This window comes from Sapajus apella, unplaced genomic scaffold, assembly GCF_009761245.1.
Source record: "Sapajus apella isolate SASKATOON/1434 unplaced genomic scaffold, GSC_monkey_1.0 scaffold8, whole genome shotgun sequence".
Classification (NCBI taxonomy): Eukaryota; Metazoa; Chordata; class Mammalia; order Primates; family Cebidae; genus Sapajus; species Sapajus apella.
Window position 1 is genome coordinate 3,106,648 of NW_022436948.1, and position 13,406 is coordinate 3,120,053.

The 13,406-nt window shown below is 58.1% G+C and overlaps 1 pseudogene; it reads right to left on the reverse strand.

Moving 5' to 3' along the window:
- Positions 1 to 9,107: 9,107 nt before the first annotated feature.
- Positions 9,108 to 13,406, reverse strand: part of LOC116551033 — a 15,484-nt pseudogene continuing 11,185 nt past the window's right edge.

Here is a 13,406-nt window from a genome sequence, read left to right on the forward strand (position 1 = left end):
CTATTTCATCTCCTGAGGCCTGGACAGGGGTCAGGGAGCTGCTGGTGCTGATGTGGCTCCCTGGGGGGATGCACTGACTGGTAGCCTGGTGGTGAGAACAGGCAGAGGTGCGGGAGCAGCTCCCCAAGCCCTGAGACCCAGACCTCCATCCCAGTGCAATCCGTACCCATGTGGCCAGGGTGAGGGGGGAGAATGAATACACAGAAACCTCTTCCCCTGCCCCCCACGCCCGGAAGAGTTCCCTTATTGTCTAATTCATAGACGCCAGCTGTCTTCCTAGTCCCCGAGTCATTAAGTGGACTGTAACAGCCTTTGTATGTTATTCAGTAAGTTTCTCACGTGCAGTGAGCCTCATATCCCCCTCTCAGGAAGCTGTTGGAAGGGTGCTGGGGTTTTCAGGGTTTAGGGGGTTATTGAGACACTTGCCCCTCCGTGGTCGTCCCACCAGGGCGGGACACAGCCTCCTTAGGAGATGGGGGTTCTGCGCTGTCTGGGGACCCCCACTGTGCTCTGGGTACAACTTGAAGTGCTGGGGATCCCACAGTGAGCAAGCCACACGAGGGAGTGGCCCATGCTGCACTCACAGGCCAGCTGAGTGACAGAGAGCAGCGTCCGGCAAAGATGTACGCTGACGCCTGGTCACCGTGAAGTGTTGAGAAACCCCTCCCCCACCCCATCTCTGCGAAGATTTCCCTGACACCAATGTACATCCATTCCCGGAGGGCTGCCTGGGCTCTGTCACCTGCTAATCACCCCACCATGGAGCATTTTCCTGGATCACCAATTCCCAGTTTGGAGGTGTAACCCAAAGAATGTCAGACAGGTCTCAAGCAATTTATAGGTTTATTTCACTAAGGCTAAGGACCATGGCCCGTGACATAGTCTCAGGAGGTCCTGTCAGCATGTGACCAAGGTGGTCGGGTTGCAGCTTGCTTTCATGCACGTTAGGGAGACAGAAGTGACAGGCAGAGACGTACATCAACACGTATAAAGTGTACATTGGTTTGACCCAGAAAGCCAGGGACTTCCAGGTCCTAGGTGGATTCAAAGTCTTCCTGACTGGCAATTGGCTGAAAGAATTGCGTGTTGCCTAAGAAGTTTGGGGTGAGCAGGAAAAAATGTTTGAGTTAAGACAAGGGGGTCCTGGAAGCCAAGGTTGTTGTTACGTAGACACAGCTCCCGGTTAGCAGGCCTCAGAGAGAACAGGGGGTGAATGTCTCTTGTGGGACCTTAAAATGTGTCAGATTCTCTGTAAAAGACCGATGAAGGGCAGGGAATTCTCTACAGAATGCAAATTTCCCCCCTAAGAGACGGTTTGCAGGGCCATTTCACAATATGTCAAAGAAGCGTATTCTGGGGGTAAAGTAATTTGATTTCTTTCCAGGTTTGCTGTCCATCATGCGACACCATAGGAGTCAGGTTGGAATGTGGTGTGCTATTGCTGCAAAGCATCTGTCCTGCCAGTCTTCTGATCTCTGTTTTCACGTTAATGCTAGTCAGCTGTGCCTCCACTCCAGGCGGGGAGAGTGTATGAGGCCTGCTCAGCCCCGCCTCTTCCCATCCAGGCCTGAACTAGGTTCCTTTGGGATCCCCTTGGCCAAGAGCAAGGGAGCCGTTTGGGCAGTTGGGGGCTTAGAATTCTATTTTTGGTTTACTGGAAGGAAAGCTTCTGTGTGCAAATGAATCTGGGGGTTCACAGAGCCCATGTGCATATTAAAGGCTCTGAGAAGTCCCACAGTGGAAACACACACGACTCTGCTCACCTGTGTGTGTAACCTGGCAATTCTCAAATGTACTTAGCCATAGACTTGCCGTTGTTTAATGCTGCGTTTCCTGGCACCTACAGGGTAACTGTGTGTGTGGTTGCACCCAGTACACCCTTTCTGGAGAAGCAGAAAACCCCCAGGTCACATGGATGAGGAGTGGCTGCGGCGTGTGTGAGGACAGATAGCTGCTGGGACTGCGGGGAGGGACCGCCAAGCGGGGTTCTCGGCTGTGGGTTCAGCGACACGGTGGCCTTCTCATCACTGCTCCGCCAACGGAGAGGAATGGCCTGATGAATCATGCATGATTCATTAATCTTAATTAAAATGCAAATGTATTGCCAACCTTCTCCGATAATTAAAGCCCGTTGTGGGAATATGCTTAAAGCTTCTAGGCCGACGTTTCTTTTGCTGAAGCAAAACGGATGACTCTGTTAGCTCTGCTGAAAGTGGTGCTGCTGGGGGACGTGTGGCCTGGCCAGACAGGTGACATCCTTGGAGAAGAGGCTCCCTGCCTCAGCGTCCGCTCTCTTCCTCATGCACGTGCATGCACGTGTGCCCTGGGCTCACTGTTCAGCCATACGCTGAGCTGCGTCTTCCTCAGGGCTACCAGACCCGCAGGCTCCCAATTTGGCAAGGGAGGAAAAACTAATTACGGCTTCACATCCTGCAAGAAAGAGCCTGCAGCGGCTCCTCAGAAACCTGCGGGTGGGTCAGGAGCACTACCAGAGCTCCTACAAATGCCTTGCTGGAAAAATCCCTCCCTGAGCAACTGAGCCGGGTCCTATGTGCTGGAGGGGACAAGGAGGAGCCACAGGGTGGGGAGTGGGCCGGCAGTGAGGCTGGTGACCACCGGCCCAGCACCAGCCTCCCACGCCAGGGGAATCCCAGAGTTGTGGAATAAGTCAAGTCGTGGTTTGATGCACGATCCCCACGCAGCTGTGCCGTAAGTGCCAAGGCTGCACTGAGGTCATCAGCATCTGCCCTGTCAGAGGGAGCTGTGCTCTGAGAGATGGAGCCGCAAGTAAACTTTGCCCACCAAGAAAACCTGGTATCCCAACTATTGTGGAGCTGCTGTGAAACCTACTGCTGGCTGCCCCATGAGGTCCAGCCCCTACAGGCTTCATCCAAGACCCCCATTCTTCCAGCTGACGTAGAGCATTTTAAAAGGAACCCCTGTCTTCCTGCATCTTAACCAATGGGGCTGCATTCAAGAAAGTACGGCAGCCTCTCCTGACAGCCTCCTCCACACCTGCCTCTCCCCTGAGCTCCCGTCGCCCTCCTGCCCAGGTCTGTGTTTTCTGCTAGGGCGTCTGGCTCTTTCCTTCTGCCCTCAGCTCTCATCTGCCCCTCATCTTGCCTCACAGCTCTGGGCTCACAGCGGTGGGGACAGGGAACAGGGACGTGTGGCGATGACTCATCCTCTCCCTCACATGCATGCGTGGCCAGTGCTTGCCTTGCCTTGCTGCCTCCATCCACATCGAGTGGCACAAACAGAAAAGGGTCAACGCTGTCTTCAGGATGAGCCTGGTCTCATGGCTGAGTGGCTCTGTCACCAAGTCTTCTCACGGTTTGCCACAGAGGTCTTTCCAGGATCATTTACTTTATGGACTAGATTGAAATGGGTCAGATTAGCCATGCTCCTGAGATTCTGCCATCAGCCCACATGCATGCACACATACCACACATGCATGCTCACACGCACACACACAAATGAACACATGCATAAGCATGAACACACACGTGCACACATGCACACATGCACATGCGCACACATGCACGCACACACATACACACACAACACATGCACACGCACACGTGCACATATGCACACACATGCACGCATACATGCACACATACTACACACGCATGCACACACACCTGCACATATGCGTGCACACATGCACTCAAGTACACCACACATGCATGCACATATGCATACACATGCATACACACATGCACACACCACACATGCATGCATACGAGCACACACATGCATGCACACACAAGGACACATGCACACGCACACACATGCGCACACACACACACATGCGCGCGCACACACACGGTGACACCACTGACCATGCTGGTCTGATTAACTTTTTATTTTGAAACAATTATATATTCACAGGAGGTTGCAAAAAAAAATCCAGAGATTCCATGTGCCCTTCACTGTGTTTCCCCTTGGGAACATCTGTATCTGCAGCTTGGGACCAAGATCACGCTGCTTCTGGAATGCCCCAATGAATGCTGGGTTCACATGGCGGAGGGGTGCCCCGGCCCATTTATGTGGCTTGCGCCCTGTGTGTGTCTCTGAAGCTGGGGTCCCTTGAGCCGTGGGGACTCCCCCACTCTGGTGGGCTGGGGCGATAACAGCAGCTCCTTCATCAGGCTCAAATGCAATCCTTGCATCAGTGTCTCGTCTCTGCCCCTCTTGTCCCCATTGTCACTGCCAGCATGCACCTCTTATGAGCCCTAGGCGGGACCTCCAGCTCCCTGATGAGGGCGGCCACCATCCCTATCGCTGCCTTCATAAATGTGCTCCTCTTTCTGGGCACACTGGAAGTCCTCAAGCACCAGTGATGCTGAGCATTTCAGCAGCCACTCATGTGTTCCTGGCCGGCCTCCTCCCAGTCATCCCCCCGGGCACTCCTCTCCCTGTCCCTCCTCCAGCACTCCTCTCTGTGTCCCTGGGACATCTGCCAGCAGGAAGGGCCTGTGATTGTGGGGGTCCCCCAGTTTGGGGTGGGTGCAGGGTGGTGGTGTGAGGGGCAGGAGAGGCTGGTGGTGAGAGTGGGTTCCCTGCAGGGTGGTGAGAGGAGCCCACCAGGGCCGGGTCCTTGTAGCCTTGCAGCTCCAAGGGCAGCTGGCAGGGGCCACCTTGAGAGGAGGAGGCCCTGATCCTGTTCCCATCCTGGCCTGGAAGGCCTCCGCCCTCCTGCTCCAGTTCTGGGTGGAGACACCCCTTTGCGTGGCTCCCCTGAGCTCCGAAGCCCCGGCCTCCTGGGGCTGGCTCAACACTCAGACACAGCCCTGGAGGGCAGCAAGGGCCCCCCAGGCTGTTCCGCCCTCCATTTGTGACGGGGACAGTGACCAAGGGAGCCAGGGAGAGCCGTGCCCAGCTGTGTTCCCAGCCCTGAGATTGGTAGAAGTTCCCCACGGCTGCTGCAGCAGATGGCCACACACAGGGTCATTGACAACAGCAGAAACGTGTCCTGGCTCCGGCTGGAGGCCAGATGTCTGCGATCAAGGTGCAGCATGTCGAGCTGAGCTCCTGGAAGCCTGCAGGGAGGAATCTGTTCCTTGCCTCTTCTGGCTTCTCTGCTGCCAGCAGCCCTTGGCATCGCTGGCTCACAGGGAGTCGCTGCAGCCTCTGCCTCCGCCTTCTCTCTCGGGCCTTCTTTCCTGTGCCTTCGCGCGAGCTTCCCTCTGTGCGCAACTCCGCGTCTCTCCTCTGCTTACCAGGCACCAGGGTGCTGGATTGGGGCCCCCCCTCTCCAGTGTGATCTCATTCCAACTCACAGCTTTACACACCTGCAGTGTGACTCCACTTCCAGAGAAGGTCGAATTCACGGATGTGGGGTGAGGGTTCAACAGATCATTTGGGGGCACAATTCAACCCACTCCATTTGTGTCATCTGACGGGCTGAGGAATGCGCCCTGCTGCGCCGGGCCCAGGGCTCTGAATCCCCAGGAGCCAAAATCCTGGGGGCCACACCCTGGCTCTGCCTGCCATGGGATTGTCTCTTCAATGACCTAGGGATCCATGCCTGGTCTGTGCGTGGGGCGCCTGGCTGGGTCCCAGCTCTCACAAAATGTCAGCACCCGCACCTTCTCCGCCAGCAACGTGGCCCTGCAGTGCCCACTTCCCAACGAGGACACTCCAGGCACACAGGTGGAGATGAGGCTTCACCCATGGCAGGATGGTGGCATCGCTTCAAGGGGCTGCAGAGGCACAGAGGACAGAGAGAGCCAGGGTCACCCAGACCCCACCCACCCACCCTGACGCATGCCCACCGCTGGCGAGCTGGCCACGGGAACGTGGACCTCTAGATGCAGCTTCCAGAGGCAGTCTGGAAAAGTTTTTTGAGAACAAATCATGAAATCACTGGAGGAATATTTGTGAAGATTTAAAACTTAGAATAAATGTGTGGTATTTTATTAATGAACGTACATTTGAATATTTAGGGAAAGACACATTTTCAAGGACTTTTGAGCATATGCTTTTTTAAAATAGACTTTTTTTAGAGCAGTTTTAGGTTCGCAGCCAAGCTGAGCGGAAGGTACAGACATTTCCCATACGCGCCCTGCCCCCACACACGCACAGCCTCCCTGCTATCTACCCCCCACCACAGTGGTGCGGACTTGACAACAGATGAACCCGCCCTGACCCGCGTTGAGAGTCAGTGCTGGGCATTCTAGGGGTCTGGAGAAACTTGATGACCCGGGCCCACCGTGATGGTGTCACGCAGAGCGGCACTGCCCTGAAGCCCTCTGTGCTCTGCCTGCTCCTCCTCCCCCAGCCCTTGGCAGGCACGGATCCTTCCTCTGTCTGCAGAGTTTCGGTGGATGTTTTCTAATGAAGCAGTTGGTCTGAAAGCAAATGAAAAGAGCCAGGACTAGAAAAAACAAAAAAACAAAAGCGGGGGCCTGTGGGATGCCCCCTCGGGGAACGGGCCGGGATCTGTAAAGAGACCCCCCCCCTCGGGGAACGGGCAGGGGTCTGTAAAGAGATCCCCCTCGGGGAACGGGCTGGGGTCTGTAAAGAGACCCCCCCTCAGGGAACGGGCCGGGGTCTGTAAAGAGACTCCCTCGGGGAACGGGCCGGGGTCTGTAAAGAGATCCCCCTCAGGGAACGGGCCGGAGTCTGTAAAGAGATCCCCCCTCTGGGAACGGGCCGGGGTCTGTAAAGAGACCCCCCTGGGGTCTCTCCAGGCAGTGCAGCACTGAGCCACGCCCTCCTGACCCTAAAATCCCAAGGGCTGGTGTTTCTCTGTGGCCCCACAACCCCAGGGCAGAATCTTATTTGTTTGTTTGTTTGTTTGTTTGTTTTGAGACAGAGTCTTGCTCTGTCACCCAGGCTGGAGTGCAATGGCGTGATCTCTGCTCACTGTCACCTCCGCCTTCCAGGTTCAAGCCATCTCCTGCCTCAGCCTCCCGAGTAGCAGGGACTACAGGAGCATACCACCACGCCCAGCTAATTTTTGTATTTTTAGTAGAGATGAAGTTTCACCGTGTTGGCCAGGATGGTCTTCTAACCTCATGATCTGACCGCCTCAGCTTCCCAAAGTGCTGGGGTTACAGGCGTGAGCCACAGCGCCTGGTTCCCTAGGGCAGAATCTTACTCATGGGAAACACAACTGGTCTTCCCTGAGCTACCCAGTGCTGGAGCCCAGATGGCCTCCGTGCTGGCGCCCGCGTGGAGCCGCCAAGCTGTGGCCATGAAGGCCTGGAACGGCCGTGGCCTCAGCATTCCTCTCTCTGCGTCAGTGACCTCTTGGCCAATTGCCCAGGAGGTCCCCGCCCCCGGTGCAGTAGTCTGTCCACCTCAAAGACAGGTCAGAGCCGGGGCCGGCCTGACCTCAGCGTCTTCCTCTGGAGGCGTTACCCTCCACCCCGCGCCCACGCTGCCTCCTCCTTCTCCTGGGACCTCACACGTGACCACTGCTTATCCTTCAGGTCTGGAAGCTGGGCTGGGGAACCCAGGCCCGGGAAGTCCTAGGTGAAGGGAGCTATCCAGGAGCAGGAAAGGCCTTTCTGGCGTTCCCATGGCCCTGCTCCCGTGACTTTTCAGGGGCCTTCCTCAGACTGTGGGAACTGAAGGCGGTGTCAGCGCCAGCCTGAGCCCAGCCACCTGATGTCCTTGAAAGCCCACTTGCTGTACCGGGGTGACTCTGTCACCAAATGCTGATCTGAGGGCAAAGACCTCTCCTCTTGATCAGGCATGGCCCAGCTGGGCTCTCCTGGCCAGCAGCCAGGAGCAGGAGACTTTGCTGCTGGACAGCACTTCTGGGGTCCACAGCCACAGGCTGATGCAGCCTGGTGGACAGTGAACTCGGGGGTCGTGAGGCCAAAGTGAGGAGCTTTGGCCCAGTGCGTCCACCCTTGGCCTGAGGCTCTGCAGTGTGGCTCTGCCTCTCCAGGCTTCATCAGTGCCGGGGACCTTCTCGAGCCACACTAGTAGGAATCTCCCCACAGGACCCACACGTTGGCCCTGAGAACAATGCTTTGCACCGCCTTAAAAGGCTATAATGGACAAAAACCAAGAAGAATGTGTGACAAAGGCTGGGGGAGGCTCTTGAACCCAAAGGAAGTAGGAAAGGAGACGCTGGGCCCTCTGCAGAAGCAGGAGTGCCCGGGCTGCCCGCAGCTCTCCCCGCCAGGCTTCATTCTGCCGTGGACTTGTCCCAGCAGTGGCCCAATGATGCCTGGGACTCTAGGTGTGTCTGTCCCGTCAGAGGGTGCTGGCCATTCCCAAGGCTCTGGAACCATCCCGAGGCCCCACCACAGCCTGAACTGGGCCAGAAGGTCAGGGCCCCTGATGGATGCTGTTTCTGTGCCTCTGAGCATCGGGACCAGGTCGCACGCCCTGCAGTCCTCCAGCACTGGGGCGCGTGGGAGCTGCCAAAAGAAAGTTGGGGCACTGTGTGCACACGAGGGGAACGGAAGCTTGGAGAACTGAGGTCAGCTCTCCCCCAGGGCAGCAGTCACCCCCCAGGCCTGTGTGGGACTCAAACACAACCACGGAGCTGTCCACACCGAGACGGGGCCTGACGGTCACGGACAGCAGGTGCTGGTGTGTGCGCATCGTCTCTTTCCGCTGTAATAGTGCCGCTCTGAGTCAGTTTCTAGCCGGTTACACTGTAGTATCAGACAGCAGGGCCTCACGTCCCACCTCCACCAGCGTTTCCTGCTCAGGCATCATGTCAGCTGTGCCTCTTCCCTCTGAAACCAGGGGGGAGGTGCAGCCTCTGCCTGCTGGGCGGAGTCCTCAGGGCCGCTGGACCAGGTCTGGTGGAGCCTAGGCATGGCTCTGAGGCTTCCACTCAGCCAGGGCTATGCTATAGTGCCCAATTTCATCGGCCAAAACCTCCATGTGGCCCTTCTGACCATCATCAGGGATGAGATGTCCATCCTCTTACCTGGGGGAGACCAAGAGCCCCGGCCACCACAGCTGGATCGTGCAGTCCCATTTTCTCTTAAGAGCAATCAGCCCGATTGAAACTAGAGATGAATTAGCACCTTAGCGATAAGGGACGTCGCAGAAGCGAGGAAGGACAAACTTCGAGGGCGCGTCGTCAGTGGTGGGTTTGCTTCTCCCAGGCAGGGCGCTCTGCCTGCAGCTCAGCCTGGTGGAACGGGTACTGCGCCTGTCCCTTCCCAGGGCCCAGCAGCTGAGCTGAAGGAGGAAGCCTGGGCGGACGCTGCACACCATGGCCTCCAAGGAGTGTTCCTGACCTGGGGGAGGCAGGTGGGCTCCCTCTCAATCAGGATGCGGATGACCCCCTCTGGACACCTGCACGATGCGCCTGCGGGGGCAGGGCCGCTCCTCCCCTGCCTTCCTCTCTAGCAGGCCTCCGGGGTGGCTTTGGCAGACCCTGACCTGGGAGTCAGTCTCCCTGTGCTCTCTCTGCCCCAGCTGGAGGAGGGGCACCGGTTGCCTGCGTGCTGTGCCCTTGAGGACCATCTGTAACTAGCACCAGCTCCACCCTGCCTTCCGGACAGGACACATGGGCCAGGTTGTCGAGTCTGGAGGGGCTTTCCCAGGCACAGCCACCGTGAGGACCGGGGTCCCTCATGGCCTGCAGCAGGGGACCTTTTCCCTGAGGCCACGTGCACTCGCTGCAGTCCAGCTGCTGGGCCTGAGCGCCTGACCCCATGAGCACACGGTTGGCACTGTGGCATCCGGCTGGAAATTTCAAAGTAAAATCAAGAGAGGTGGGTGCAGGGAAGTGGGCTTGAGTGCTTCACAGGGAGATCCTGCACCACCTCCCATGGGAAGGAGACCCCACATCGCCTCCCATGGGAAGGAGACCCCACATTGACTCCTGTGAAAAGGAGACCCCACACCGCCTCCCGTGGGAAGGAGACCCCACATTGCATCTTGTGAAAAGGAGACCCCACACTGCCTCCCGTGGGAAGGAGACCCCACATTGCATCTTGTGAAAAGGAGACCCCACATTGCCTCCCGTGGGAAGGAGACCCCACATTGCCTCCTGTGAAAAGGAGACCCCGCACCGCCTCCCGTGGGAAGGAGACCCTGCACCGCCTCCCGTGGGAAGGAGACCCCACACCGCCTCCCATGTGCTGCGCTGGTTTCTTGAATGAGCATCCCTCATTCATCAGAAACACGGATCTGCCCATGAACTTCTGACCATGATCTGAGAACTGAGAGAAACCAGCCCCAAAACCACAGGCCAAGAAGCCTGGAAGCCAGAGAGTGAGTCCAGGAAATCATGGCCAGCGTGCGTGAGGTCACTCAGGCCGATCACGGTGCAGGTCAGCGACGTCCATCGTAAATCGGCTTGCCCAGGACAGGCCCAGCGACGCCAGCAATCCGGCGCGTGTATCCACAACCTCCTCCTTTATTCCGAAGGGGCTCAGATGGGTCGGGAAATTACAGGGTCACCCTTGCCATGTTGGATTATGAACAAGATCTCAAGGGCTGACTCCCTTCAAGAAACCCACTGTGCAAAAGCCCATTTTCCCAGGAAGACAGTATTCTTTTTCCAAAAGACTTCTCTTTTGGCCAGGAAAGAACACCCTTTGTTTGCCAGAAAATCCTGCCAGCCGCCTGCCTGACTGCAGGACCGCTAGATCCCATGTTGCAAAATCGAGACCGCAGCCTAGGCACACATGCAGTGCGTGAGTGCAGAAGGCCCAGGTGTCCGGAAGCTTCCAGAGACGGCGCGGGGCGGCTGACGCGAGGAGACACAGACACGGAGGACGCGGTGGCCTCGCCCCCGGGGCTCCTGGAGCGTGGCTGGCTGAGGAGCGAGCAGATGGTGCTGCTGAGCGTTTGTTTCCTGCCGGGGCGGGAGGAGGTGGGGTTGCTGCCGGCTGGGGCCTGTGACTGTGAGTGCAGCATGGAGCATCTGATGAGGGGGGCGGGGGGCGAGGATTACCCCGTGTGTGACGGCAGAGCGGGGACAACGTGTCGAGAAATGTGGCCTGGGAGGTAAGGAAGTGTCGTGAGAAAATACACAGGAAGACACTCCCCGTGGTCCTGCTTCCCTTGGAAAGTGGATGGAGCCCTCTCCTGCATTAGGCAGTGTCGGGTCCTGGCCTGGCAGGCGGCTTCTGCTGCCCTGGATTCGCACCTCTAACGGGTCACAGGGGCTGCCCCCGCCAAGACTAAGTGTGATCCTGAGCAGGCCTTCAGGGGCCGGAAGAAGGAACGGCTGCGGTGGTGAAGGCTGAGCCCCAGCTCTCTCTCCGTCGTCCTCCCGGCCCAGGAAGGGGCTGCTCAGCAGGGCCGGGTTTAGAACCATCCCTGAGAAGCCAGAAGCCTTCTCAGCATCTTCAGCTGCTGTGGCGCGCTCTGCCCCCCGCCCTGCTCCCTCCTCCCCAGCCCGTCCTATTCTCGGCTACAGTTATTTATATGTAGTGTCACCTGAACGTGCGCAGGCCGATCCCAGGACGTCACACGCAAAGCAGCTGTGGTGAACCCGTGTGGCCAGACTGGCCTGTGGCTCAGTGTCTGTTCCAGAAGCCTGGCCTGTGCAGTTCTCCTGAGCGGGGCCACTGGAGCTCAGGAGGACCAGGACCACAGCCCAAACCACTGTGACCGAAGACACTGCTCAGGGCCTGGGAACCAACCCATCAGGAGGGAGCCGGGTCGCTGCACCGCCTCCTAAAGCAGCCGCCTCGTAGGGAAATCGCTGAGCTCTCTCCGTGTGAGACGGAGGCAGCCGGGGCATCCCGCCAGCAGACACGGGTTGTCCACCCTGGGCCGCCTCTGTCCTTCACTCCCATTTAAGGGAAAACCATCTCTCTTCGTCCTCCTGCCCTGGGCATTGGAAATGAGTGGCGAGAACAGTGCTCCTGCTAAAATGCTCCGATCTTTCCTTCCACTCCCGTGGAATTTATCCAAAGGACAAAGATGGCACTGACCTCCGTGACACCTGCCCCCAGGGGCGGGGGAAACACAAGCCTTTCCTCAGAGGCCTGTGACAGGGCCAGCGGCTGCTTGTGGGTAGGGCCGGTGGCAGCCCCTCCTGGGGGCCTTAGGCCTGTTGCGGGTGCATTTCTGTGACGTGTGTGTGGGAGGGGGTCATTCTGACGCCTGCCTGCAAAGTTTCAGAGGAGATGGCCTCTGGACAGGGGTTTAAACTGAAGGGCGCCACGCAGATCCAGATGTGAACCGTGGCTGTTGTTTGCACTTGAAGCGGAGATGCAGAGGACTGAACAGGAGGGCAGGCAACGTTGCTTTGTGGCCTTGGCCCTGCCAAGGACCCCCACCACACAGGGACCTGGGAACGACTGCTCTGCAGTCAAGCACTGGGCCCGCCGTGCACTGCCCACACGTGGCTGTGCCTGGAGACTGAGAGCAGGGGATGCCAGTGGCCCTGGCACACCAGAGCCCTGCAGCAGGAAGGGTGGGAGGGGAGGCAGGAGAGCGCAGTCACCCAGGGTCCCCACGTGGACTTGTACAGGCCTGGTTCAATCTGCATGGCAACTGGGCAGGCAGAGCGACCCCTCCTTTACCGAGGAGAACACCGAGGCAGAGGCAAACGCGTGTGGCATCATTGCTGCTGAGACGGAGCCGGGGCAGGGAAGCCTGTCCTCCCTCTGGCGCCAGGGTGCCTCCTGCCCATTTGCCCGAGGCTCCTGAGGACGTGGCCCTTAGGTTTCAGGAGGGCCCCGCTCCTCCTGTGGGAGCCAAGGACTTGCGTGTGCCCGAGCTCACACACACCTGGAGCATGGGCAGGGAAGCGGCACTCCCGGCTACCCCTCGCGTCTCTGCTTTTCCTTCTGCTCTGAGTAGGCATCCAAGGAACACACGCTTTTGCTCAGAGGCAGATTCCTGAGACCGGGACAAAACCTCGGGGAAAGGCTCTCACACGGTGGCTGCCCGAGCCCCTGCCGTGAGGGATCGATGACAGTGGCCCAGGGTGGTCTCGGCTCAGGACGTGTTGGGGTGAATGGGCCCCCATCAGCAGCCAGTGGCAGGGAGGGTTGGGGGTGTGGGTTCAGATGGTCAGGTGACTCCTTTTCGGGGAGCCTGTGGCTCGGGATATGCGGGTGGCACACGGTGAAGGCAGAGGCCGCGCCATGTGTCTCGGAGCTGGTGACTGTTTCAGGTGAGAAACCCCAAAATTCCATGCTGGGCTCCCGCCCGCTCCCTCTGGGAAGTCCCGTTTTCATTTCCCCCAACACGAGCCTCTCCGGACTCTCTGGAAGGCAGGTCTCCTCACGTGGCTTCCCCCGCTGCCCTCGGCAATGGCTCTCCTCTCTGGTCTGTGCCCAGCATGATGGCCGCCACCCGCTCAGGACCGGACGCTGTCATAAAAGTGCCAAGATCCACCTCCTGCTTTAAGATAACATGCTGTGGGGAGTTTCTCTGAATCTGGTCTGACTCTTGGGCTGCCGGATTTAAAAAGATTTTTTAAATAAAATAAAAAAACACCTGCAATGTAAAAG